Source organism: Rattus norvegicus, chromosome 4 (assembly GCF_036323735.1).
Source record: "Rattus norvegicus strain BN/NHsdMcwi chromosome 4, GRCr8, whole genome shotgun sequence".
NCBI classification, from domain to species: Eukaryota; Metazoa; Chordata; class Mammalia; order Rodentia; family Muridae; genus Rattus; species Rattus norvegicus.
The window spans coordinates 40284343-40298449 of NC_086022.1; positions in this window are offsets into that span (position 1 = coordinate 40284343).

A 14107-nucleotide genomic window follows, 5' to 3' on the forward strand; every position below is an offset into this window, starting at 1 on the left:
TCATAGACTTCCCTCTGGTACTGCTGACTCTATGATCTATCTTTGCTGCCCTGTTCCTTCTGGGCAGCATCCTAGTTTTTGCTGTCCAAGACTTCTCAGCAGCCCTTTTGGGGGACACATTCCTTCTCATCTACACTTCAGGTGATTTTTTTTTTCCTGCAGGTCTAAATCTAAACTTTCTCCCTCTGAATGTGGTGTTTCTCCCAGTCTCCTCCTCTCTCCTGCCTCCTAGCATGCACAAATCTAAGGGTCCTGCTCTATCTCCCTTTGCCCAACTATTGGCTGCTGGCATTTTTATTGATGGATCAAAAACCAATTGGGGATAAAGACCTTCAGTGTTTGAACACACAGATTACCAATTAAATCGAAGCATTAGAACCAATCCACAACTACTACTAGAACCAATTCCTGCCACTTTGCAATCTACGTGTGCTTCATTTTATTCTATACTAAGATGCCGAGAACCTTGCAATACCCATTCCAGACACTGGGCACTAGTAACATAATTATAAAGACTCCATAAAATTGTTTCCTTGTAGCAACATAGTATTTGAGATAATCTGAATCCGACTTGCTGTAGAATAAACTCAAATTTCCTTTCATGCTATATGTATGTTTTTGTGCCGAAAAAACCTGTATAGCATATTAAACACAATAGAAAATCCCCCTTAAAATTACAAATAAAAAATTTGAATTTCAATTACAAAGTCTGATGATATTTTATCTTAAAAGTGAAATGTAAAATTTAAAAAAATTAAGGAAACCATTGCTTTAAAAAAAAAGCAGGCTGACATTTCCAAAAAAAAAAAAAGTTAATGATATGCATGCTAAATGAGGAGTATTGCTCTAGCCCTCTACCCCTGAAATGATCCTTGGGGGTAGGAGTTAAGAAGGCACAAATCAACAACTTAGATTCCAGGGGTCAGATGAGAAGCAGAAGCAGACTCATTTATTGTAATGTTAGGAGTGGCTTTATACCCTCTACCCAGGTCACCTCTTTCCATAATAGCTGGTCCCATTTGTTTGTCTCTCAGTGTCAGGCAGGTTCAGTGTTCAGGAAATGTAGAAGCTCCTGCTGTGCATGTGTAAGCCATTGTGGACTACTAGTCAGAACATGCTGACTCACTCCTCTTACATTTCATTTAGAATTTGGCAGCTCAATGGGAGCCAGACTTCTGTGCTCTGACCTTGTTGACCAAACTCAAGGGGTGATCATCATATTGAACTATGACTGTCTTAGGTAGACCCTGCTATTAGGGTCTTTACCAGGTCATTGACTACAAGCTCTAGGTCAGCCTCTCTAGACTGCCTGCCCAGGACCTACTGAGGGGGCTTTCATATCTCTGAGGGACATCTACGTATAACTTCAGAAGGAGAGACCTGTTAAGGGCATTCCAGGGTCATCAGCAACATATGCTACATAAGATAATTAAAGAGAATGATAGCTAACAATAGAACATCCCCCAGCATTGCATAAGTGACTATCCAAGAGGGATCAAAGAACCTTTTAATGTTGTTCCATACTTTAGTGATAAAGCTCACTTCAAAGAGCATAGCCAGAGGTCTGGTGACGTTTAACTTATGTAATTGTTCCTTGAGGAGTATAGAATAATTGAGGAACTTGGTGGACAATGTGCCCTTGATGTAACAGGCCAATTTCAGCCTATCTGAGGTAGCATTACATGCCTGGTAAGGGATGGGGCAAATAAGACTTAAACCTAGGGTTACATGCAAGAAGAGACATGTGCTTTGCCATCTCAAGTTTTTCTAATGATAGGTCAACTTGTTGTTGTAAAATATGAGTGGCCTATAAAGATGTTGATTAAGCATCTCCTGTGCCTATCTATTGGTTCTGCCATGGTCACAATTTGCATCAACATCACTGCTGCTGTAGTTGCCCCTGCTCAAGTTCCAGGATGGTGGTAATAATGGCTGTAGTGATGTTGAAATCGTGTTTGACCCATCGTAGGGCTTGTAGGTGAGTTTTACACATCAAAGTGATAGCATGGAGATGAATTGCATTAGTCCCAGGTATGAACATAACAGTTCATGTTGGAGGATAGTCAGCATGTCATGTTCAAACAGTTCAGCCCTTCTTGGATGTCAGAAGTGTTTATGAGAAGAAAGAAGAATGGGGAAAGGGAGGCATACAATGGGACTGGGCCCAATTAATCCAAAAGGTTATAACCATCTGTACATTCACATCATCTCCAGCTGGAAGAGGTATAGGTTGATATATCTGAGGGCCCCCACTAAAGGGGGCCATTTTTGCCAAAAAGTATAATATTAAATTTGGGGTGTTCTATGTTGATAAAGCTGGCCTATATCCAGTAGGAAGTGCCATAGCCCTATAGTGTAGGGGGATATTTTAGAATTGTTGAAGCTAGCAGTATGAGTCCTGAAGTCCTGGACTTGGCAAGAGGGGCAAATGGGTTGACAATATTCCAACCAGATTGGGAGCTCGACTCTGGTGGGCATTCTACTTGTAGGTGGACAGTGAGGGGAAATTGGGTAATGAATACTCTGCTGGGGTAGGCAGAAGTCAGGGTCTGCATGGAGTCGGATGCTGGAGACAAGCATCCCTATCCCCATCATTTTCCCTGACGTTTTCATGTCATCAAAGTTCCCTGTCATGAGATTCCTAAGTAAGATACAAGGGAGCCCCTTGATATCTATCACAAAGCAGATGGTCCCAGCAATTGATAGTAATCACCTGAGTTGCATCTATAGGGTTCATGAATGGGAGTCCCATTGTGACAGTCATTGTAAGAAGTGCAGGGTATGCAGGGGGAAGCAGAGTCAATAGGCAATAAAGGTGGCAAAGGCACAATGACCCACAACTCCTTATTCATATTGTCAGAGATTAGAATGAGAAGAGTGGGACTCCTCTGTTGTCCAAAGTTGGCTCCTCAAGGCTCTCTATAGCCTTGGCTTCCTTTCAGAATGGGAGCAGTAGGCTGCCATTGTGAGGGGAATCTCTCCACCTAACCATGGGAAGAAGATTGCTGCAGAGCAGCGAGGCCCAGTTTTTATAACCAGTACTAAGACCCTTATCATCAAATTATAAAAATTCATGGGGAAAAGTACCTTCATCAAGGCCAAATGTGGATCTCACTTAGTCTCAAATGATGTGTCCTTTGCTATTGTGCTGACTGATCAAGAGTTATGGCCAAGGTTAAGTCGTTCCTCAACCACCTCCTTGAGGGTGATAGCGTTGGTTCCAGTATGAGCCAGTGCTCCATCCAGGTGTCATTATCTGATTGCCAGGAGAGTGCTTTTGAGTCAGGTGTTTATAGCCCCACAGGATCTTGGTGTGCAGTGGCCTCTGGAATTGGGAGTTGAACCTGGGAAAAATCATTTGGGGCAGATTTTTCTGAGAGGCCAATTTCATCATGCATCACAATGTCATCATAAAAGTCATGGTTATCTCTTATTATTTCAGTGCGCATATCCTTCAGCAAGTCTCTGTCCCATAGGTTTTTGGGCATATCATCGATTGTAGAGGTAATTGGTCCCTGATTGCCATCAAGCTCTTCCCAGTGTACTGGTTGAACAGTAGTTTGGGTTGAGTGCTGGACTCACTCAGGGAGAGCAGATCTCTTTCCCAAGCTGAGGTGTTACAGCTCTTATGAAAGAAGCTCTCAGATGATGGAATAATTCCTGAACACCTTTAATTCTGAACATGACACTTAAATACAGTTTTTTGGATGGGTCAGTGTCTGATAGCAGGTACTTCCTATTGGTTTGGCCTGAGAGCTTGGGAAGACCTCATCACACATTCGGGTGTGGTCCTGAACCTACATGACCTATGGTCAGGTATTCACCTGGGGAGGAGGGGCTTGAGGCATTGCCCTACATGACTGGTCTGTCTCAAAACTTTCTACAGGGGTCTTGGCGGGGCACGGGGGGGATGTCACAGCTACGCGAGGCCCTGATATTCTGGGAGAATGGGAATGCACCTGCCAGCCCTTTTAGGGTCTCCTGGGGATTCAACCTATCTCGACTAGGAATCAAGGTACCTTTCACTGCCCGCCGTCCCACAGAGGAATGCTGGTAGGGTCCATAATAGCTTTTGGTGAGTGATTTCCCTTATTACTGATGGGGTCGGGGGAGACTGAACGGTACTCCTCTTGGAGTTTTAAGGAAGAAGCGATTGTGTTTCTATAGACCGCTAGTACCTGGCCTAGTGGAAGTCTTTTTCACATTTTGGGCAATATTTGTGTGCGGCAAGCATTGGGATAGTCCCTCCATAGGTGTCTGATCCTATTGCATTCTAGCGTGCTCTATCAGGTGGGGACTAGGGGTTGGAAGGCCTATTCTGGTAAGTCAGAATTAAGTCAAGCAAGGACTCCTCCCCCGCCCCCCGCAGGTCAAGATCAGGTGTGACCATGAGCCATTTATGAGTAACCTCATTGTGGACAGCAGCCAGCACATTTCAGGTAGGGGCATTGAGGACCTCCCAAGTCAATTGCTTTATGAGTATATCGACGGTGGGCAAGGGTCCACTTATCTCTTCACAGGTCACCTCTTCTTCAGAGTCACCTCTGTGACCCAGGTCAAAAAGTCTGTGAAGGCCTCTCCCATTTGCTGGAGATTGCCAAAGTATAATGAAGGTCATGCAGCATGCAGGCCTTAATGACTGAATGCCAGGTCAGCAACTTAGTAGAAATCAGCATACTGACCTATCAGGTCCTGCACACCTGGATCAATAAAATTATCACATCCCGTCAGCACGTCTAAGGAAATGTTGCTGCTGTTTTGGATGTTAACAAGAGTTTGAGTGCTTGATAATCATAAGCCAGTTCAGAAATACTGATGGTTCCAGAATGGCCTTGAGAAAACTATGCCAGTCATATTGGGTTTGAAGTTCCATAGACCATTGTTTCAGCATCTGCCCTAAGAAGGGTGAATCAGGTCCTGACTTGACTCTCACCTTTCTATTGAGGGATAATTCAGTAAGGGGGGAGGTACCCATGGTTGCATAGCTGAGTTGGGTCCCATATTAACAAGGTATGTCACAGAGTGTGGCCTGGGTAGGAGGTGAAAGTTTAGGGGAAGTGGGAGGGAAGTGGGACAGAATCACAAAAAGCATATTAGGCAGCAACAAAGACAGTGAATATGGCTGCAGGCTAAGGGTAGGGTGTGTTTCCTTGCAGTTCAAGTGTCTGCATTTCCTGTCATGGCTACTGGGAAGGAGGTGACGAAATCAATAGGGCAGGAGTAGAGGGGTAAGGAGCAGGGGGAGCTGTCTATAGTGGTGTGTTGTCTGGGGAGGTGTGGAGATGAATACTCTTCTTTATCCTTGGGAAGGGGTGGTGGGTAGCTCTTCTAGCCTGCTGGAACATCAACGGAGACCCTGGAGAGGGGAGTGGGATGGATGGGAAAGAGGTGCAAGAATTGGAGACAAGACAGTATTCTGATCAAGTCTCATTTAATCAAGTAAAAAATACTTGCTTATAGGCAGAAAAATCACACAACACAAACTGGTAGTAGTCAGGGTAACAATAAACATATGTCACATCAGAAACCAATGGCATAAGTTTTGATTTCCCAAAAACTTCTTACCTACAATAAGTTTCAATTTCCTGAAGTTTCTAACTAACAATAGAGTGAAACTCATTTTTGTGTAGAAGCAAGCTACCAGGAAATTTCCAGTAATTTGGCTGGTGGTAACCCCCATGCATGCTGTTAGAAACAAGGGCCCATGAAGCAGAAAACACCTAGCTTAGGCAAAGAAAGGCATAAGCAGGCCAGGTGGCCCCAGACAGGTGGCTTATACTCCACGGAGACCACAGAGGGGTAACAATTTTGGAAAGATTAGTACTGACCTGTTCCTGACATGGTCTATTGGGTGTTGTGACCTCAGGAGAAGATGTGAAACTTGCTATGTTAGTCTGAAGAATCAGGATAAATGAGGTGGACTGGTATGGCCTGGGCTAACCTCAACCTTCCTGGAGAGGAGGAGTACTCTCATCCATAAATTGGAGCTCCACTGGGGTAAGAGCCAAGATGCTAGAATTGCAGTCTCATTCTAGAATCTCTCAAGGTCTGAGAGTTTAGTCTTTAGGTCTAGAGGAACCAAGAGAGTTTTTAATGCCTGGATTTGGGGTTCCTTAACATGAGAGGGTAGATTCCCCGTAACTCTGCCAGCAAAAAAAGTAGAATTTCCACAGACAAACAAAACTATCACAAACAAAGCAATGTCTTGTGCTTAGTGGGGAACTTCTGTAGTTAGTTAGGCCATGGCTCTATACCCTGAAGATGTCTTTAGACTGAAATAGGCCATTGGGGCCCAATTTCTGGTTTTGTACCTGGCAAAATCAGTACTTACCTGGAAAAGCCAGGCAAACCTTATCCAATAGCATGTACCCTACACAAATGGACATAGACGTTCAAAGGATAAAAAAGAACCCTCTCACTCATCTATGGGGGGCATATGACATAGAATAAAAAGTAGCCATTTTACCAAGAATCAACTGAAAAGGGGGCACTTGAATCCAACTGGGGTCAATAAGGGTCCCTGTTGTTCCTATTTGGGCACCGGATGTTGCGCTAGCCCTTGGCTCCCTAAGATGATCTAGTCCTTAGGGGTACAGCATAAAAAGGCACTGAATCAGTTACACAGATTCCAAGAGCCACATGAGAAGCAGAAGCAGATTTGTTAACTGTAGCAGTGGGGATTGCTTTTATATCCTATGCCCAGGTCCTCTTCATCCATATGTCCTCATCACATGAATCTGGCACAAGCCAATGGGCTGTCCTGCCACATGCCCTGTCTTTTTTAGTCTCTGGGTGTCAGTCAGGTTCAGAGATGCTTAGACCATTGAGGACTGCTGGTCAGAACATGCTGATTCTCTTCTTGTACAGAAAAGGAGAAAACTGGACTAAGGGAAAGGTTATCTTTTACCATTAGGAGAATCTGAACATGAGGACTAGGACTTGTACGAAATGGGATTTGCACTTAATGGATATCAGAATTAATATTAAAGATAGTTACCATAAGTTTTATCTCACACCAACAATAAGGAAGTTACAAACTAATCAAAGTAACAAAAAGAGTGAGAGTGAGTAAACATACAAAGTTTATCCATAGACGATATTTTATACTTGAAGAAGGAATGGACAGATTGGAATCTGTATGCAGATCTCTTTCTGGGAAATGAATGTAACTTGTGAAATGTATTGTTTTAAAATAAAGTCCCAGAAAATATTGTTGAAAGTTTACAGATAATGAAAAGTACACTCAAGAAAACACAATAAGTTCCAAAAGGAACAGCTGGAATCAGTTCTGAGGTATTTTCTTTCCCTGCAGTTCAAAGTGATAGCTTTAGTCTGAGTAGGTGCAATAAAGGGAACGAGACTCTCCCAGCCCTTGTCCCTCTCATGCCTCACTCTACAGTGGCAGTGTTTCCTTGCATGAGCAGTGCCAGGGTTTACTTTTTCTACATGTTGATGGTGCGGAAGGTTCCCTTCCTTATCCAGATTGTAGGTGTGACACAAACATTGGGGACATTATTGCCTTCTCGCAATAGAAGGCAGAATTTCTAAGGAGGCAATTTAACAAGCCTTCTCTTAGCACCTAGCAGCATGTTCAGATAGCAAGAATATCACTGGAAGGGACCAGACAAATTACCATGTCACACCATCTCCAGAGTAAAGAAATAAGAATGTGCATATGGAGCTGCCAGTCAATAAAAGAAGACATTCCAAAGGTCTTTCAAAAAGAATTAACAACATTTGAAACAGATTGAGGAGACGTTCAAACATAAAAAAAAACTTTCAAATCCAAGAACTGCTAAAGTGCAAAATTTAAGAGAAGACTCATCATTCTAAGAAACCAAGAAGCTAAACCACAAAATGAAGTGTTGTCAGAGAGAAGTATGAAATGAGAAAAAACAGAGGTATTTTAAGGACAAAATATTCATAATAAGTCACAAAAAAATTCCTTGCAAAGGTTCCAAGTGTAATAGGATAATTCACTGGAGAAATATGTGCCATGTGACATTGTCATAAACAATAGAGCAATCAGATAGTAATTAAGGAAGTCTGGAAGCTTGTGTGATACCAGCAGAGGCAAAGAAAGAGACAAAGAGGGGACTGATGAAATTCTGGCTGCTCGTAGTCGGCTGAGCCCATGTATTGTGCTGTTTACGAAAAACCTTTTGACATTTAACACTTCAGAAGAAATAGATTTGTCATGAAATAGTCCAAACCAATAAGCAAAAATTAAAATAAAAACAAAGGCATTGTGTGGAGGTGAAGGAAGAACAGTATCTGTGTTGGTGGTGTTGTTGTAGTTGTGGTAGTTTTTGTCCTTGACATCATTGTTTGCTTTCTGTTTGGAACCTACTGCAACTGTTCTTAACATTAGCTTTTAGAACTGACCATATTAAACTAAAACATTTACTGAATTTTATCTCATACAAAATATGAAGCAGCGGATGCAAAAATTAAGAGACCAAAATAATCATATAAAGAAATAGATAGTTTTGGAAATATTTAATTGAGTGGAGAAATTTTTAACTGTTAGAAAAGGTCAGGATTGGACAGATGGTTCAACAGAAAAGGGTGATTTCTATTCTTGCCAAGAAGCCAGATTCGGTCATTTCAACCTATGTTGAAACTCATCACTGTTTCTACCTTTAGTTTGAAAGAATGCTGTTATTCCATTTCTAGGAAAGCCAGTGTACTGTTCTCTCCTCTGCAGGCACCACACATACTTACAGTGAGCATAAATACATGAATGTAAAACACTCATACACATAAAACAAAACTAAATACATCTTTGAAAAGGAAATGACTGACAGAAGTGGCTACAGCTTTTAAATTGGAGTAAACTTTAACTGTCGATTTTAATAAAGACATACATATTGTTCTCCAGGATTGGATATGAGAAGACTCCTCAGAGATGTTGGGTGTCACAAGTGAAACCTACCTTAAAAATGGTTTTTAAAGCTAATTGAAGAAAGTCCCTAAAGTAAATTGAAGAAATCCTCAAATCTTCTGACTAAGAACTTAGAAGTTACCAATGACTATGTCATTAAACAAAGGACAGATTTTAAAAAGGGCTAAAAAGCACAACTAGATGACCTTGAAAAAGGACTATTTTCAGATGACCTGGATGGACAGCAGAGGAATCAAACATCCTAAATAAAAATTTATTGACAATAATTTTACACATTATAAAAAAATGGGTTTCTAGCTGGGGCCCAAACCTCGCTGATCCTGGCCCACAGCTTCCTGCTCCCAAACCCCGTGGGAGAGAGAGTTCATCTTCCAGACAGGTGGGCACTCCTGAGACTGCAGGGCAGGAGAGACCTCCAGTACTGCCCCCCATTGCCCAAATCCCTGGCCCAAGAGGAAACTGTATAGGACCTCTGGGAACAGGAAGATAGGGGCACTCAAGCTGCATAAACACTGCTGTCCAGGCTGCAATCCAGAGTGACCAGACCTGAAGGGATCTGATCAAACAGCTCCCTGCACCCAAATCCCGTGAGAGGGAGAGCTAGACCTTCAGAGGGGCAGGCACACCTGGGAAGCCAGAAGAGACTACCCTTTGCCCACATTCCTGACTCTAGAGGAAAACTCCTAGCACCATCTGGGCCCCCTGTGCACAGGGTCCTGAGAGAAGGTGGGGCAGGCCTTTCTGGTTGCTGCCCTCACAGAGAGATGAAACCCAGATCTGAGGAGCAACTTCAGGCCCGAGACCAGAGGAAAGACCAACTTTTCTGCTCCAAGTGACCTGCCTAGTGGACTCAGGAAACACACCCACAGGAACAACTGAAGACCAGTAGACAGGAACTACTACATGCCTGAAAACAGAACACTCTGTTCCAATAACTGGCAGAAAGAAAACAGGAAAACAGGTCTACACCAGTCCTGACACAACAGCCTATAGGACGGTCTAACCACTGTCAGAAGTAGCAGAACAAGGTAACAGCAGAGACAACGTGATGGCAAGAGGCAAGCACAGGAACAAAAGCAACAGAAACCAAGATACATGGGATCATCAGAGCCCAATTCTCCCACCAAAGAAAACACTGAATATCCAAACACACCAGAAAAGCAAGATCTAGATTAAAAATCACATTTGATCATTATGATGAAGGACTTCAAGAAAGACATAAAGAATGCTCTTAGAGAAATTCAGGAAAACACAAATAAACAAGCAGAAGCCTATAGCACAAAAATCCATGAAAGAATTACAGGAAAACACAATCGAACTGGTGAAGGAATTAAAAATGGAAATAGAAAAAATAAAGAAAGCACAAAGGAAGATAACCGTTGATATAGAAAAGCAAAGGAAGAGACAAGGAGATGTAGATACAAGCATCACCAACAGAATACAATAGATAGAAGAGAGAATCTCAGGAGCAGAAGATTCCATAGATTTCATTGAAACAACTGTAGAAGAGAGAATCTCAGGAGCAGAAGATTCCATAGATTTCATTGAAACAACTGTCAAAGATAATTTAAAACGGAAAAAACTAATGGTACAAAACATACAGGAAATCCAGGACACAATGAGAAGATCAAACCTAAGGATAATAGTATAGAAGAGAGTGAACACTCCCAGCTCAAAGGACCAGTAAATATCTTCAATAAATTCATAGAAGAAAAGTTCCCTAACCTAAAGAAAGAGATACCCATTAACATACAAGAAACCTACAGAATTCCAAATAGATTGGACCAGAAAAGAAACTTCTCCCGTCACATAATAGTCAAAACAGTAAAAGCACAAAAAAAAATATTAAAAAACAGTAAGGGAAAAAGGTCAAGTAACATATAAAGGCAGACCTACAGAATTACACCAAACTATTCATCAGAGACTATGAAAGCCAGAAGATCCTGAACAGATGTCATACAGACCTTAAGAGAACACAAGTGCCAGCCAGGGTTACTGTATCCAGCAAAAGTCTCAATTAACACAGATGGAGAAACCAAGATATTCCATGAAATATCCAAATTTACACAATATCTTACTACAAATCCAGCCCTACAAAGGGTAATAAATGGTAAAGCCCAACACAGGAAAGCAATCTACCCCCTAGAAAAAGCAAGAAACTAATCGTTTGCAACAAAACAAAGAGAAGAGAGGCACACAAACATAATATCATATCCAAACACGTATATAACAAGAAGCAAACATTGACTATTCCTTAATATCTCTCAACATAAATGGACTCAATTCCCCAATAAAAAGACACAGATTAAAAAACTGGATATGCAATGAGGACACAAAATTTTGCTCCCTACTTAAAACACACCACAGAGACAAAGACAGACACTACCTCAGAGTAAAAGACTGGAAAACAAATTTCCAAGCAAATAGTCTGAAGAAGCAAGCTGGAGTAGCCATTCTAATATCAAATAAAATCAATTTTCAACTAAAAGTCATCAAAAAAGATAAGGAAGGACACTTCATATTCATCAAAGGAAAAATCCATGAAGATGAACTATCAATCCCAAATATCTATGCCCCAAATAAAAGGTCACCTACATACATAAAAAGAAAACAGTAAAGCTCAAAACACATATTGAACCTCACACGATAATAGTAGGAGATTTCAACTCCACACTCTCATCAATGGACAGATCATGGAAACAGAAATTAAACAGAGACATAGACAGACTAAGAGAAGTCATGAACCAAATGAACTTAACAGATATTTATAGAGCATTCTATCCTAAAACAAAAGGAAATACCTTCTTCTCACAACCTCATGGTACTTTCTCCAAAATTGACCATATAATCGGTCATAAAACAGGCTTCAGCAGATACAGAAAGATAGAAATTATCCCATGCCTCTGATCAGACCACCATGGGCTAAAGCTGGTCTTCAATAACAATGAGGAAAGAATGCCCACATACACATGGAAATTGAACAATGCTCTACTCAATAATAACCTGGTCAAGGAAGAAATAAAGAAAGAAATTAAAGACTTTTTAGAATTTAATAAAAAGGAATGTACGACATACCCAAACTTATGGGACACAATGAAAGCTGTGCTAAGAGGAAAACTCATAGCTCTGAGTGCCTGCAGAAAGAAACAGGAGAGATCATATATAGGCAGCTTCACAGCACACTTAAAAGCTCTAGAACAAAAAGAAGCAAATACACCCAGGAGGAGTAGAAGGCAAAATAATAATCAAACTCAGAGGTGAAATCAACCAAGTAGAAACAAAAAGGACTATACAAAAATCAACAGAAGCAAAAGCTGGTTCTTTGAGAAAATCAACAAGTTAGATAAACCTTTAGCCAGACTAACCAGCAGACACAGAGACTGTGTCCAAATTAACAAAATCAGAAACGAAAAGGGAGACATAACTACAGAATCAGAGGAAATTCAAAAAATCATCAGATCCTATTCCAAATGCCTGTACTCAAAAAAACTTGATAATCTGGAAAAAATGGACAATTTCCTAGACAGATATCAGGTACCAAACTTAAATCAGGAATAGATAAAACATTAAACAATCCAAAACTACTAAAGAAATAGAAGCAGTCATTAAAAGTTTCCCAACCGAAAAGATCCCAGGCCCAGATGGGTTCAGTGCAGAATTCTGTCAGACCTTTATTGAAGACCTCATACTAATACTCTCCAAACTATTCCACAAAATTGAAATAAATGGAGCACTACTGAATTCCTTCTATGAAGCCACAATTACTCTTATACCTAAACCACACAAAGACCCAACAAGGAAAGAACTCCAGACCGATTTCCCTTATGAATTTCGACAGAAGATACTCAATAAAATTCTTTCAAATGGAATTCAAGAGCACATCAAAACAATCATCCATCATGATCAAGTAGGCTTCATTCCAGTTATGCAGGTACTGTTTAATATACAGAAAACCATCAACATAATCCAGAATATAAACAAACTGAAAGATAAAATCACGTGATCACTTCATTAGATGCTGAGAAAGCATTTGACAAAATTCAACACCCCTTCATGATAAAAGTCCTGGAAAGAACAGGAATTCAAGGTCCATACCTAACCATATTAAAAGCCATATACGACAAACCAGTAGCTAATATTATACTAAATGGAGAGAAACTTGAAGCAATCCCACGAAAATCGGGGACTAGACAAGGCTGCCCACTCTCTCTCTACTTATTCAATACAGTTCTTGAAGTTCTAGCCAGAGCAATCAGACAATAAAAGGAGATCAAAGGGATACAGATGGGAAAGGAAGAGGTCAAAATATCACTATTTGCAGATGATATTTAAGTGATGCCAAAAGTTCCACCAGAGAACTACAGAACCTAATAAACACCTTTAGCAAAGTGCCTGGGTACAAAATTAACTCAAATAAATCAGTAGCCTTCCTCTACACAAAAGAGAAATAAGCTGAGAAAGAAATTAGGGAAATGACACCCTTCATAATAGTCCCAAATAATATAACTTCGGTGTGACTTTAACCAAGCAAGTGAAAGATCTGTATGATAAGAATTTCAAGCCTCTGAAGAACAAAATTGAAGATTTCAGAAGATGGAAAGATCTCCCATGCTCATGGATTGGCAGGATTAATATAGTAAAAATGGCCATTTTACCAAAAGCAATCTGCAGATTCAATGCAATCCCCATCAAAATCCCAATCCAATTCTTCATAGAGTTAGACAGAACAAATTGCAAATTCATCTAAAATAACAAAAAACCCAGGAGAGCTAAAACTATTCTCAACAACAAAAGGACTTCCGGGGTTATCACTATTCCTGAACTAAAGCAATATTACACAGCAATAGTAATAAAAACTGTATGGCATTGGTACAGAGACAGACAGATAGACCAGTGGAATAGAATTGAAGACACAGAAATAAACCCACACAGCTTTGGTCACTTGATTTTTGACAAAGGTGCCAAAACCATCCAATGGAAAAAAGATAGCATTTTCAGAAAATGGTGCTGGTTCAACTGGAGGTCAACATGTAGAAGAATGCAGATCAATCCATGCTTATCACCCTGTACAAAGCTTAAGTCCAAGTGGATCAAGGACCTCTACATCAAACCAGATACGCTCAAACTAATAGAAGAAAAAGTGGGGAAGAATCTCAAACACATGGTCACTGGAGAAAAGTTCCTATACAAAACACCAATGGC